The sequence below is a fragment of the Solanum lycopersicum genome, chromosome 7 (assembly GCF_036512215.1).
Source record: "Solanum lycopersicum chromosome 7, SLM_r2.1".
In the NCBI taxonomy this organism is placed as follows: domain Eukaryota; kingdom Viridiplantae; phylum Streptophyta; class Magnoliopsida; order Solanales; family Solanaceae; genus Solanum; species Solanum lycopersicum.
Genome location: NC_090806.1, coordinates 62,948,239 through 62,960,889, shown reverse-complemented (window position 1 = coordinate 62,960,889; position 12,651 = coordinate 62,948,239). Strand labels below are relative to the sequence as shown.

The following is a 12,651-nucleotide window of genomic DNA, read 5'->3' as shown; positions in this document are numbered from 1 at the left end:
CGAGACAACTTCGGTGATGATTTTATGTCTTTTCTCTTACATATACCTCCACAATATCTCCATCTTCCAAAGAACAACTTCAGTCTAAAATATCCATATCATTATGAATATCTTCCAAAATGCCACTGTTATGAGTTTTGATACTAAATGTGCAAGTTGTTGTGTATCCAATTCTTTTATGTACACTCTTAATTCAAAATAGAACAGTCTATCCACATCAACATTCAAAAACTTTGTGACTCGCCCATCACTGGAAACTGGTTATCCACTACTCAAATCTAAGACTCCACCAAGATACCATCTTAATATAACCAAAGTAAATCTACTCATCTCTTACCTAAACAAGGTAAACATTAAGGAAATGAGAAACTATGTTTTCTAAGGTCTGTTCTACTTTGACACTTACTGTATAAGTTCACAAAAACAAGTAAATAACTATTTAGTTGCTTAAAAAATTCCGAGGTAGCAGAATTAAGGAGAAAAGAAAAAGAAAGAAAATTCATAATTGAACACTATTGTTTGAACTGAATAAACTTCAATTAAAACTAACCCTAATCAACATTGAAAATCCCTAATACTACGACACACATATCAAAATGACATTTGTGCCCAGTTCAACAAAACCCTAATAAACATTAAAATAACACTACCATCAAAACTAAATCAAATATCAAGATAACATGCAATTGGTAAAGAATAACCGTAATAAACATTAAAAAGCCATAATAAACTACATATTTTAGCACAACAGACAAAATAACATTTGAATACACAGTAAAAATAAAAATCTAACCAAACACTACCATCAAAATAGTATTCAACTAGTAAAGATCTAACCTTATTCAAGAAGAAACTGTAAGAAAGCTTACCGAGCAACAACAATGGCTACTCAACGCGAATGGAAAAAGAAAGAAGAAAGTAAAGTTTACTTTTTCTTTTGTCAAAAGGTAAAGGTAAATTTGTCACACGTGTCAATTTTTAAGTCTTGTAAAGTCGTGGAGTCCACGAATATATATGTGTACAGCGCGTGTATACAAATATTTTTTATAAATCTTATTTATCTGACCGTGTCAGATTTTGAGGATGAACTAATATATATATATATATATATATATATATATATATAAAAGATTCGGGGGGGGGGGGGGGGGAGAGAGTAATAGGACCCCTGCAAAGATTAAGTTTGTAGTTGAAAATATGGCTAAAACTTGAGGGGGGCATTTGACCCTTTTCTCAAAAGCAAAACATATATTGAAAAGGGCACATGAATTAGTCCTCTATTATAGTTCTAAACCTTGTGACAGAAAACCTAAAAAAGGGCAATTGATTACATCATAAATCAAATTCATTAAATTAAGTAGATTGTCCATTGAGTTTAAATATAAATTTATACTTATCATTAATGTGTATTTCTTAGGTTCTTTGAACCTTTTTGGATAAGAATGTATTTATTTATTATAACATTTAATATGATAATTTTGAATAATTTCTCAACTTATAAATAGGATTGTTCATTCACCATTATAAGATACACATGAGAGACTTGAAGACATTTGAATAAGATGATCTCTACATTCTACTTCTCATATATCTTGTTTATATTGTTTGTAGTATATTCCTTATATTTTACAGCAGGTTATTAATACGAGTCTCTATCCAATTGAAAATGAGTTTTAACTTTTTCTTAGCACATGTTCTAGTTTATCTCGTTATGAGAATCAAAAAGGAAAAATGATAATTACTGCAATCAAGGTATTATATGCATAAAATTAGGAACCAAAGGCATATAATACTACTGGTTGAATATACTCTACAAACTTCCTTAAATGGAAGAAGGTATAAAATTTTGGTAGCATAAGTTTGAGTATTATATTTTATGAATTTTATTTCAATTATCTTGAAAGACTCAAAGTGTAAGTCATATTGTACTTTGGTCTATTATACCATTGGTTAAGGATAAGACGGTGGATTCAAGTTCCATCGCACGAAAAGGGTAAGACATCAGATTAAAATCCAGATGCATCACAATGTAAAATATTGAAGGGTAAGCATTAGATTCAAGTTTTATCGCATAAAAAGGGTAAGATATCAATGTGAGTTTTCGATGCACTATTATGATAAAGATTGAGTACAAGTCCAATAGTAAAATGTGTTATATGAGTAAGCATTGAGTTTGAGTCTCAATGCACCCATAATGATGATATAATGATGACTAAGACTTGATAAAAAGTCATGCAATTTGTCCCATTAAATTTGCTTCATTCTCTTAAACGAATGTGGCAACTATACTTGATGAGTTTGAAATCAACCTAATTGCTCCATCTATCATATAATGTGGTATCACTGAATAATATGTATGAAAGAAGACAAGTGATTGAATGTATCAATAAGAGCGTTGAGGGACATAATTATAATAGTTATCATTGTAAAAATTATAAAAGGAAGAATGCTATAGATCTCCAAATGGTCTTTCAAAATATGAAGGTAATTTTTATCATCAAAATAGTATGAAAGGTCATTAGACGAGTGTTCATTTTGTGACCTAATAATTTGATAAATTTATAAATCCTCCATCAAAAGAAAGAAAGATACAGTGGTGGTACACTTGATTTTCAAAGTGATGTTGAGGTGGGTCATGCAAAAATGATGAATTTCAAAGGAATGAAAATGTGCTTATAATGTAAATTTATGAATCACTTATAAATGATTAATAAAGTTCTTGAAGAGAACGTGACTTGTGATAAGTATTGTGAATGCTCGACCATTGTGAAAGAGAATGAGTAAAAGTATGATCATTATGATTGAGTTGGGTATAACCACAATGACCTCTATAATAGGTTTGAGAATAATGATATATGACGCAACTACCTTTACAGGAGGTTTGAGTAGAATAAAAATCAATTGGCATGACCAATTGACCATTCCGATTCAAATGTGGTGCAAAAGTAATTGGGAATTCATTATATGATGAGAAAATAAAAAATTCTTTCAGAATTCTTTTATGTTTTTTATTCTCATGATGAAATGATCATTATCAGTTAAGGCTGAGATTGTATTCTCTGAGATTCGAAAACATATAAAAAGGTGAATATGAGTTTGTTTACCTACCATGTGGGCCTTTTGAAACTATATGATAGATCATGGTACCTTTTGAAACTATATGATAAATGCATCTATATGAGATTATTATATGTGCATTGTGTCAATTTACAAATTAATTTTGTAAGGATGTTTGCTCGAATTGTTAAATTAAGAGCACGATTTCAAACTATGAAATTATATTAATAACACTAATTGATTTAGCAGAAATTGCTTTCCCCCAATTACATAAATCATGGGTATGAAAAGAAAACTCCCAAATAATATTTGTTATGAAATGAGTATATTAAACATTTAACAATATATGTATGCATCAAGCCAATAAAATTTTTCATCGTAATTAGTTTAGGATCAGGAACCAAATAATTTTCATCTAAAATTTTGAATGTGAAGTATCTGATTTACTTGCGCCACCACACACAAGATGAATTCCCAAAATGAGGTTGGATGAATGTTTAGATTTTCGTTTAGAATAATTATTGATTTTGTATTGACGGAAAATAAAATAAATATGATATGTGAAGCTAATTTATTTTTATATGAAAAATACTTTTTACTTACACATCCATAAGAGTATGAAGTGTTTATTTTACTAAATTACCCCTATTTATTAAGCATTTAATTCAAATAAATAAGTTTGAGAAATATCATTTAACAAGAAGGATAAAATTAAATGAAAAAAAATTGTAATCTATTAATTTAAAGAAAGGAGCAAGTAAAAAGAAAATTTTGATTTTAATATAGTGAATCTTATACTATCTTTGTTTATTTTTAATTGTCATAGTTTTTTTTTAAAAGTCAAACTATAAAAACTTTTATTAACATTTTATAATGTATTTTTCATCATATTAATATATAAAAAATTGCAATTCACAGTATAATTTTTGAATATTCAAATTTTTTTTATGTAAAAGAACAAATAATTGTAATTTAATTTAACTTTATAAATTAATCGAATTAACTTTTAAAAAGTACAGATAAATAAAAATGAACGGAAAAAAAAGAACAAACGAATATATGATTTGATAGTATATATATAATAAGTTACTAAGAATTCAATGCAATGCGACATGGGAAGATGATCGACAGGAATGGGCTGCCTGCAGGCAATTTATAAATGTGGACATGCAAGTGGGTGTTTTTTTAATCTACGGTTCAGTATTCATGTTAAAGCTTGATTAAATTTGAGAAATTTTCATATTAGAGTAAATTATTTACTAATAAAAAAGACTTCATACATTAAAAAATTCAAACTTAATACCTCTGATTAAAAATTAAAAAAATGCTTCACCACGATTCTAATTAGTGCAAGTGGATGTTCTATGAGTTAATTCATTGTTGTCTTTCAAGTCCTCTTTTATTACTACTCCAATATAATAGTAATAGTCCAACACTTCAAAGAGGTAGGAACAGAAGTTAGGATCTGTTACAAGGAAAAAATTACTGAATGCAGTTACCTTTCCTTCTATATTAGTCGTACACTTTTTATTTTATATGATACTTAAGAAATTATAAATAAAAAAGATGGCTTTATTAATTTTCTTCTTTAAAATATTCTTGAAAGTTTTATACTTTCAAAAAGAATTTATTGAAAAAGTAATATAGAAAAATATTAATTAGTGCTTTCTTGATTTAGTAAGATAATCAATTAATATTTCCTCCGTCGACCTGTAATTGTCATGATTTCCATTTTTAGAGTCAAATTATAAAAACTTTGATTAACATTTTACGATGTATTTTCTCAGTATATTGATATGCCAAAAAATTGCTATTAATATTAGTTTTTGTATAGTTTTCTAATGTCTACAACTTTTGTTTAAAATATCAAATTAATATAATCAAAATTAGTCAAGTTGACTTTCGAAAAACGTAACATAATAAATAAAAGTAGATAGAAATAGCATAAAACATTATATTTAATATAATAAACGACTAATATAGAATAGAGAGAATAGGAATAAGAGAAAAATATAAATATATAAGGTGAAGAAAACTCGTGGTTAGTCACTCACTCTTATTAATTCTCACAAACTAACATGATCTTTATTAAAGAGATTAAAAAAAATTAAAAGGATTTAGCCTAGTGTGGATTGTTCGTTGGAGATTTTTTGTTTGGTATCAATGATCCACTTTGTTAGAAGAAAGTATTTATTAAGTGAACTAAATAAATTTGCGTTACAGATATCTAAGGATTTGTATGGGCCTGTACCCACGTTTGTACTTAATTCATATTTTTTGCCTATGCATAATGTTTTTGGGTAATGCCAAAAAATTTAGAATTTGGAACCCCTTTCTTCTTGCACTATAATAAGATAAATATTATAAGATGGTCTTGTCTTTTAGCTTACTCCTTTTGTGGTCATCAATTAATTATTATGTTGATACACTGAGACACTTTAAATAGTGTGGGTTATGACTCTAACACCACTCTTATTTGACATATAAAATTGATACAACTAGGCAAAGAAACATTGTGCAATGGAAGTTGTGTTAGATTAAAGAAATACTCCCTCCGTCTTACAAAAGATGACATGACTTAACTAGGCACAGAGTTTTAGAGTATAAAGAAGATTTTTATATCTTGTAATTTTAAATTATAGATAGGTTAGATATATAAAATTGTTCTTTAATTTTGTGGCTTTAAGCATGTCACGTGAAAAACTGAAATTAAAATATTGCCCAAAAGAAAGAAAAAGGTCAATTACTTTTGAAACAGACTAAAAAGAAAAGAAGGTCATTCTTTTTTAAACGGGGGGAGTAAATTTTTTTTTTGGATGGTAAGGGCGAGGTAGGGTATGAAAAAAATATTGAAAGATGAAGTAAAGTTTGTAAAATATTTTCCTTAATTGTAAATATATTTTTCTAAGAAAACTAAGTTGATTTGAAAACATTTAAGCCAATCAAATATATAAAATCGAAAAAAATAATACTTTTTGAAAAATATTTTCCTTTATACCAAGCATTCATATCCTAGTAATTACGTATTAAAGAAGAAGTAGTTTGGTACATGAGACGGTTTCAGTACCAAATTAAGGATGTATTAACTTAAAAGTTGAATGCACACAACAACTGCAGCTAAATTCTGCTCTGCTTTAGTAATTGTTTAGCAGTTCATGCATTTTTCAATAAATATGACATTAAATAAATCAATGTTTTGATAGGAACTTAATTCCTAAATCAATAAATTACCCCTTCCAATTAATTTACAGATTTAATGCCATGTTCAAATGGTTATGCATTAAAAAAAAAAAAATTAAGTGCTTGTTTTATTTTGCGATGTATTGTTTTCATATTTTTTGATTTAATTTTTTATTTTACTTGTCATTTTGATAAATTAAGAAAGATTATTTTATTTTTTCCATCATACATTCAATTTATTAACCTTGACATAATATGTTTGAAAACTTTAATGAGAAAATATATTTGAGATTCTATCAATTAATAGAGGTAAATGATAAATTCAATATATCAATTGTTTTTTTCTTAATAGGTATATCAAGTCAATATTTGATAAATAAAAAGGGACGGAGAAATTTATTCTTATTGTGTAAGAATTATATCTATTGTATTCTCTTACTCCATCTGCCCATATTTAAAATCAAGACCTCTAATTAAAAATAAAAAATATTTACCTCTCCATCACACTTAGGGGTAAAATTTATCCGTGCTAGTTGTTTACACCAATCTAATAGATGTATATCATGTGTTTAAATTTATATTTTATTTTAAATAACCTTAATAAATTAACATGTGTTATATTTCATCAAATCACATAATAATAAAAATTAAATTAGTTTGGTATAAACATTCGGATAAAAAATTTTCCTTTTTAAAATTTGACTTGTTATATCTCTTAAAAAATAATAAATAAAGAAATAATTTTACTATATCACCGATATTAATTATAAGTCATCTAAATATTAAGAAATAATAAATTTTAACAACAAAAATAAAATAAAAACAAAATAATAAATTATTCTATTTCGTTATTATGTAGAAGTTGAATGCAAATATGTGATTTGTGAAGATGGTAGAGAGGAGTTGGTTGCCTGCAGAGTGGATTATAAATAAATGAGGACAAGTGCGTACGATGTCGTTTAAATGTTTGCTTTCACGTTGATCATACATTATACAATACTTCATTTATTTATTTTTATTTATCAATTATAATTTCTCACACTTCGAATAATAAATTTTACCATACCATTTCTTAAATATAATAAAATTCAATATATTATAAAATACATTGAGAAATAACTATAAAGTTAAATTATGAACAACTAGTGAATAATAAATTGTTTGTTGAGTTTCTAAATGAATAATACAAATAAAAATATATTTTTAATATAATAACAAGTAAAAATAAATCGAGAAAAACTAGGAAAAGACTCCAGAGGTAGGAACGGAGGTTAGGATCTTTATTTGAAGAGATTTGAGAGAGAGAAAAAAAAAAGACGAAAAATCTAATAATGCCAAGTATGGATGATTGGTAGGAGATTTTTGTGTGGTATTTATATTAAGTGAGTAACTAAATTTGCGTCACACGATAGCTACACATTAATTTAGTTGGGCATGTACCCACGTTTGTACTTGTTGCACTTTCCAATCATATTATTTTATTTTATTTTTGCTTTTGTATCATGCCTAGAACATGTTTTGATCTAAGAGATAAAATAATTTTTAACTTTTTGAGTATGAACTCTGGAATATGTGTTTGAATTAATTAAATTTTAAGATGAATATTAAATACTATGTGATAAAAGGAAAAAAAAGTTGATAAATCTTTTAATTTTGTCATTTAAAATTAATATATTCGTATATTTGCATATTAAATTTAAATGATAAATTCATTTTTTCATGATAAAATAAATATTGCATTTTTCTTTAAATTATTTGTTGATGAAAGCTCAATTCTAGTAACGACCCGCTAGGTCGTTTTGAGAACTAGGACTAGTTTGATTCTTTTTGAAAATTTAAAAGGGTACTTTTAAACTATTCGAAACTAAGAATATTTAGTTGATAAAAATTTTAGTGAAGAATTAATCTAGTTAATAATTAGTGGGTCATATCCATAATTCATTTAAGGAAAAATTAGTAAACTAGTCAAAATAAATAACATATTTAGTAAAAATATCCATACTTTATAAATATTAGCAATAATGTCAAAAATGTCATTATTTTTAAAAATTTATGTGTCCCAATTTCCTTCCTATTTTATCTGTCTTTTTCAATTAATTCTATATATCCTTTTTTTAAAAAAAAAAAATTATTCTCTCTCATATTTATCTTTTCAAATTGTTAATTCTCTCTCCCATTTAATTTTTTTCTCTCTTATGGTTATCTTTTCTGATTTTCCTCCAACATTGTTGCAAATATTTTTTTGCCATATATTTTGGTTGTTTTTTTTAATCCAAAATTGAATCAACAAGAATCCCTTTGATTAAGGTATCTCTAATCTTTATCCTATTTTCAGATTTCTTTTCTAATTTTATTTTTGTTTAAATCTTAAAAAAATGTTGTTTGTATTTTTCAATTTCCGTTATGATTTATTCTCCAATGGCTGAATCCAAGAGGCTTACTAGAGGTATTCATCTTAATCAACCAATTTCTGGTGATTTTTCATCCTTTAATTTATTTATTACTTAACAAATAGTGTATAATGTATGATCCGCTGCTAAAATGGGGAAGAAAGAGGGTAAGAACATTTACAAGACTCATTGGTGTGTAAAACCTTCCTCAAATTCAGAATGCAAATGTAAAATCTTTGTCTACTCGTGAGGATCTTGAAAAAGACGACGAAGATCGCGAACAATTTTCTATTAGTTTGTTTTGTATTTATAGTTCTTTTTTAGAATTTGGTATGCTTTCTTAATTTGTATTCAAATCACTATGTATACTATCAATATTTGTATTTATTAAAAATTTCATGTTGTATGATTTATGAATCTTGTATTTGTCCCTAATTTGTATTCATCCAAATGTATGTCAACTAGTTATGTATTTTATTTATAAGAAGAACAACTTTCTATTAGTTTATTTGTATTCGAATACAAATACAAATAATAGACATATTAGAATGAATACGACTTAGAAAAGGAAACAAGATTTTGAAAAGAAAAATAAATACACAGTGAAAAATATATACGAATACAAATGTATTTCTTAAATAGCTACATTTTATTTGACATACATATTGGAATGAATACAAACTAATAAAGGTATGTCAACTGAATTTGATATTTTTTTTCTAATTTGTATTTATTCTAAATGTATTTCAACTAGTTATGTATTTTATTTAAGAATGAGTACACCAAATATTCAATTATTTCTTTTCAATTTTATATTTCATTCACTTTTTCATCATACTAATTTTTTGTATTTTATATATTATTATACAAAATTCTAAATAAAAACTAGAATAAATAGAAATACAAATAAAATACATATTGAAATGAATACATATAGGATTTTTGAAGAAAAAAATAACTATATAGGGAAAAAATATGTAAAAATACAAATATATTTCTTAAATGACTATATAGATAAATTCGGCATACCTATTGGAATAAATACAAACTAATAAAAATAATAAATATAAGAATATATTGTGGAATGAATATAATTTTAAAAAGGTAAAAATTCTGGAGAAAAAAAAATTTAAATTTTATTTGAAAATATAACTGATGAGAAAATTAAGGATGCTTGCCTTTTTTTGAAATATTCCCCCCCTTAATTTTCTCCTTTTTGTTATTAAATAATTATATTCTTTAAATAAAAATAAATAATAAAAACATACATAACAAACTAAAATTACATTTTTACTAAATATTGAAGTTGTTGCTAATGAGTCCTCTTAAATGCTACAATATTGACATTTTGAAAAATTTCCCTTCATTTAATACCTTTTTTCTTGACCCATTAGGTTAGTGGGGTTAGTTTATTTATTTTACTTAATCAACATTAGAAGTGCAGAAAACAAAAGAGGTAGAAACTGATTTTTTGGGCAGCGTAGATTACAGAACAAAGAGGAACGAAGTAAAATATTGAAGGTAAAAGTTTTTCCTCAACCGATCTATATTCTGCATAAGCATGCATTAGTGGTAAAAATTGTTGGCGTGAAGAATCTGTTGATATCGTATTGTTTGTCGTAACTTGTTATTAAAAGAGATATAACTTTAGTAAAATTATTAAATTGAATTGAATGGATGTTTAGTTATTAAGAATTCCTAATGATTGCCATATATAGGAATATTTTTAAAATTGAAATTTATATATAGTCGTAGTTGCAGATTTGAAGAAAAAAAAAAGGGGTCGTTAGTCTATAATTTTCTCGTATATATTTTTATTAGTATATCTTTTGGTATTAAAATGGTGGGGGAGGGGAATGGAATCTCAAGCCAATCATTGGGCAATCATGCCAATCATTGGGCAATTAAGAGAATGCCTTGAAGAAGAAAAAAAAGGGATTGGCACGTTGCAGCAAAATTAACGTTTAGGAAAAAAAGAAAAGAAAAAGAGGTCACGTTGGAGCAGTGGTTGTTGATTTTTATTTTATACATATATAAAATTAACATATTAGTTTGATATATTGAGATAGGTAATTAATTATTAGGCGTATATTATATAATTTAACATTGAATTTAAGGGTATTGGGAGATGTTAAAGTTAAGTTCTTGGCTTGAAATTTAGCAAGTATGAAAAATTTGGCATACCAATATATATTAAGATTGGGAGTTTGACTGGAAATATGAGTGAGTTTAGCGTCTATGATAGACATATAATAATTTGAATGTCTACAAAAAAATTTTGCTTACTTATGAATATTGCATAATTGGTAGATTGGGAACGTTGCGAAACTTTGCGAAAAGGGAAGGAACTATCTTGAAGATTCGTGGCACGAGGTTCGGCTCTTAAGGTATGTTAAGACTTTTAGACTTGTTGAAGGACGTTTTCCTAAATAAAGATTAAAAATGACAATAGACAAAGGGAGGAAAAAAATTGGTGGTCTCGTATCAATGGTGTGACGGGCATTGGTACGAGTACCGGTGTTATAAAAAGGAAAATTTCAATTATAGAATGTGGATTGAAATTTGAGAATGTCAAAGCATATGGGCATTAGCTGATATATTATTGACTTGAATTCCTTGTGTGATTGTGTTTTATTTATTTCACCCGTATAGTTGTGGTAATTGAGGTGGTTATGTGTTATGTTCATATTTATTGATTGAGATGCATCATCATCCCCTCTATTGAAATAATATTGTGTACATGCATAGACATGAGACTGAGTTTAAGTTGGGCACGTGGAGATCGTCCGTGCTGGGGATGGTGAGATGTTAAGATTGTAAATTGGGCACGTGGAGACCGTCCGTGCGAAAGTTGTTTGATATTATGATAGTGCGTTGAGATCGTCCGCACAGACACGTGGAGATCGTCCGTGTCGGTATATGGACCTCGCGAGTCCCCCATGGGTTATGAACTCTCGATGTATTTCCGAGAAGTATCATGTATATACGGTTGAGTGAGTACTGGGTATTCTGAGACATATCATTACATGGCATCATACTGCATTGCATTTCATCACATCATTTATTCTTGATGACTATATGTTTCGTTTGGTGTTTGAAAAATATTAAATGCTGATTTCCTTTAATGATGAAACTTAAATAGTAAGTGTAATATATATATATATATATATATATATACTTGTACAATCTAAGAATTTATTTTCTTATATAACTCCCGTCAGTACTTCTTCGTTGTCGGTCAATGAGACATACTGGGTACACGTGATTTCGTACTCATACTACGCTTGTTTCACTCTTTGTGGTGCAGATTCGATTTCGAGTAGAAGCACATCTCATGAAGCAATTTGAGTCCGAGCTTGGAGTTGTGGTGAGCTGCTTGGCTGTTCCGTGGCCCACATCTCCCTCTATCTTTTATTTATTCTGTTATTAGTATTCAAACAGGATATCCCTTATGTTAGATTTGTCATTTAGTTTCAGACTTGCATCGAATTTTAGAAGCTCTTGTACTTAAGACACCAATTCTTGGGGTGATATTTTAGCTTCCGCATTTCGTACTTATAAGGAACTCAATGTTGGAGATTCTTGCTAAGTGTTAGTCTTTTTACTCATTTGTTGGTTTAGTTGGATTAATATGTTGGGTTGACTTACCTATTGGTTGGGAACATAGGTGCCATCACGACTTGCAAATTTGGGTCGTGACAATTCTCCGCCCTATATTCTGTTACTCATTTATTCTTGGAAAATAAAAAATTTGTAAGAGTAGATTTTATGTTGAAAGGTTTGGAACACCTTTCCTCTTATAATTTTATAACATGGTATTGTCTCTAGCTTTTACCCCTTTGTGTGGTTGACAATCATGTCATACGTAGTGATAGTTTTTGGGGTGTGTAGCTAATATGATACATATCATGTGTAAAAATTGGGCTCATCGTAGATAGAATTAGGTTTAAAATCAAGAGATTTTAATTTTTTATTTCTTAAAAAATAGCATACATATTGGGCAATTTTATTTCAAATTATTTAT

The 12,651-nt window shown here is 27.4% G+C and overlaps 1 long non-coding RNA gene across 1 annotated transcript; it reads left to right on the top strand.

The window, feature by feature from the left end:
* The first annotated feature begins 9,974 nt into the window (after window positions 1-9,974).
* Window positions 9,975-12,235, top strand: LOC138337141 (uncharacterized). Its single transcript, XR_011210567.1, has 2 exons — window positions 9,975-11,014; window positions 11,935-12,235. It is a non-coding gene; the product is annotated as an uncharacterized lncRNA (long non-coding RNA).
* Window positions 12,236-12,651: the final 416 nt, after the last annotated feature.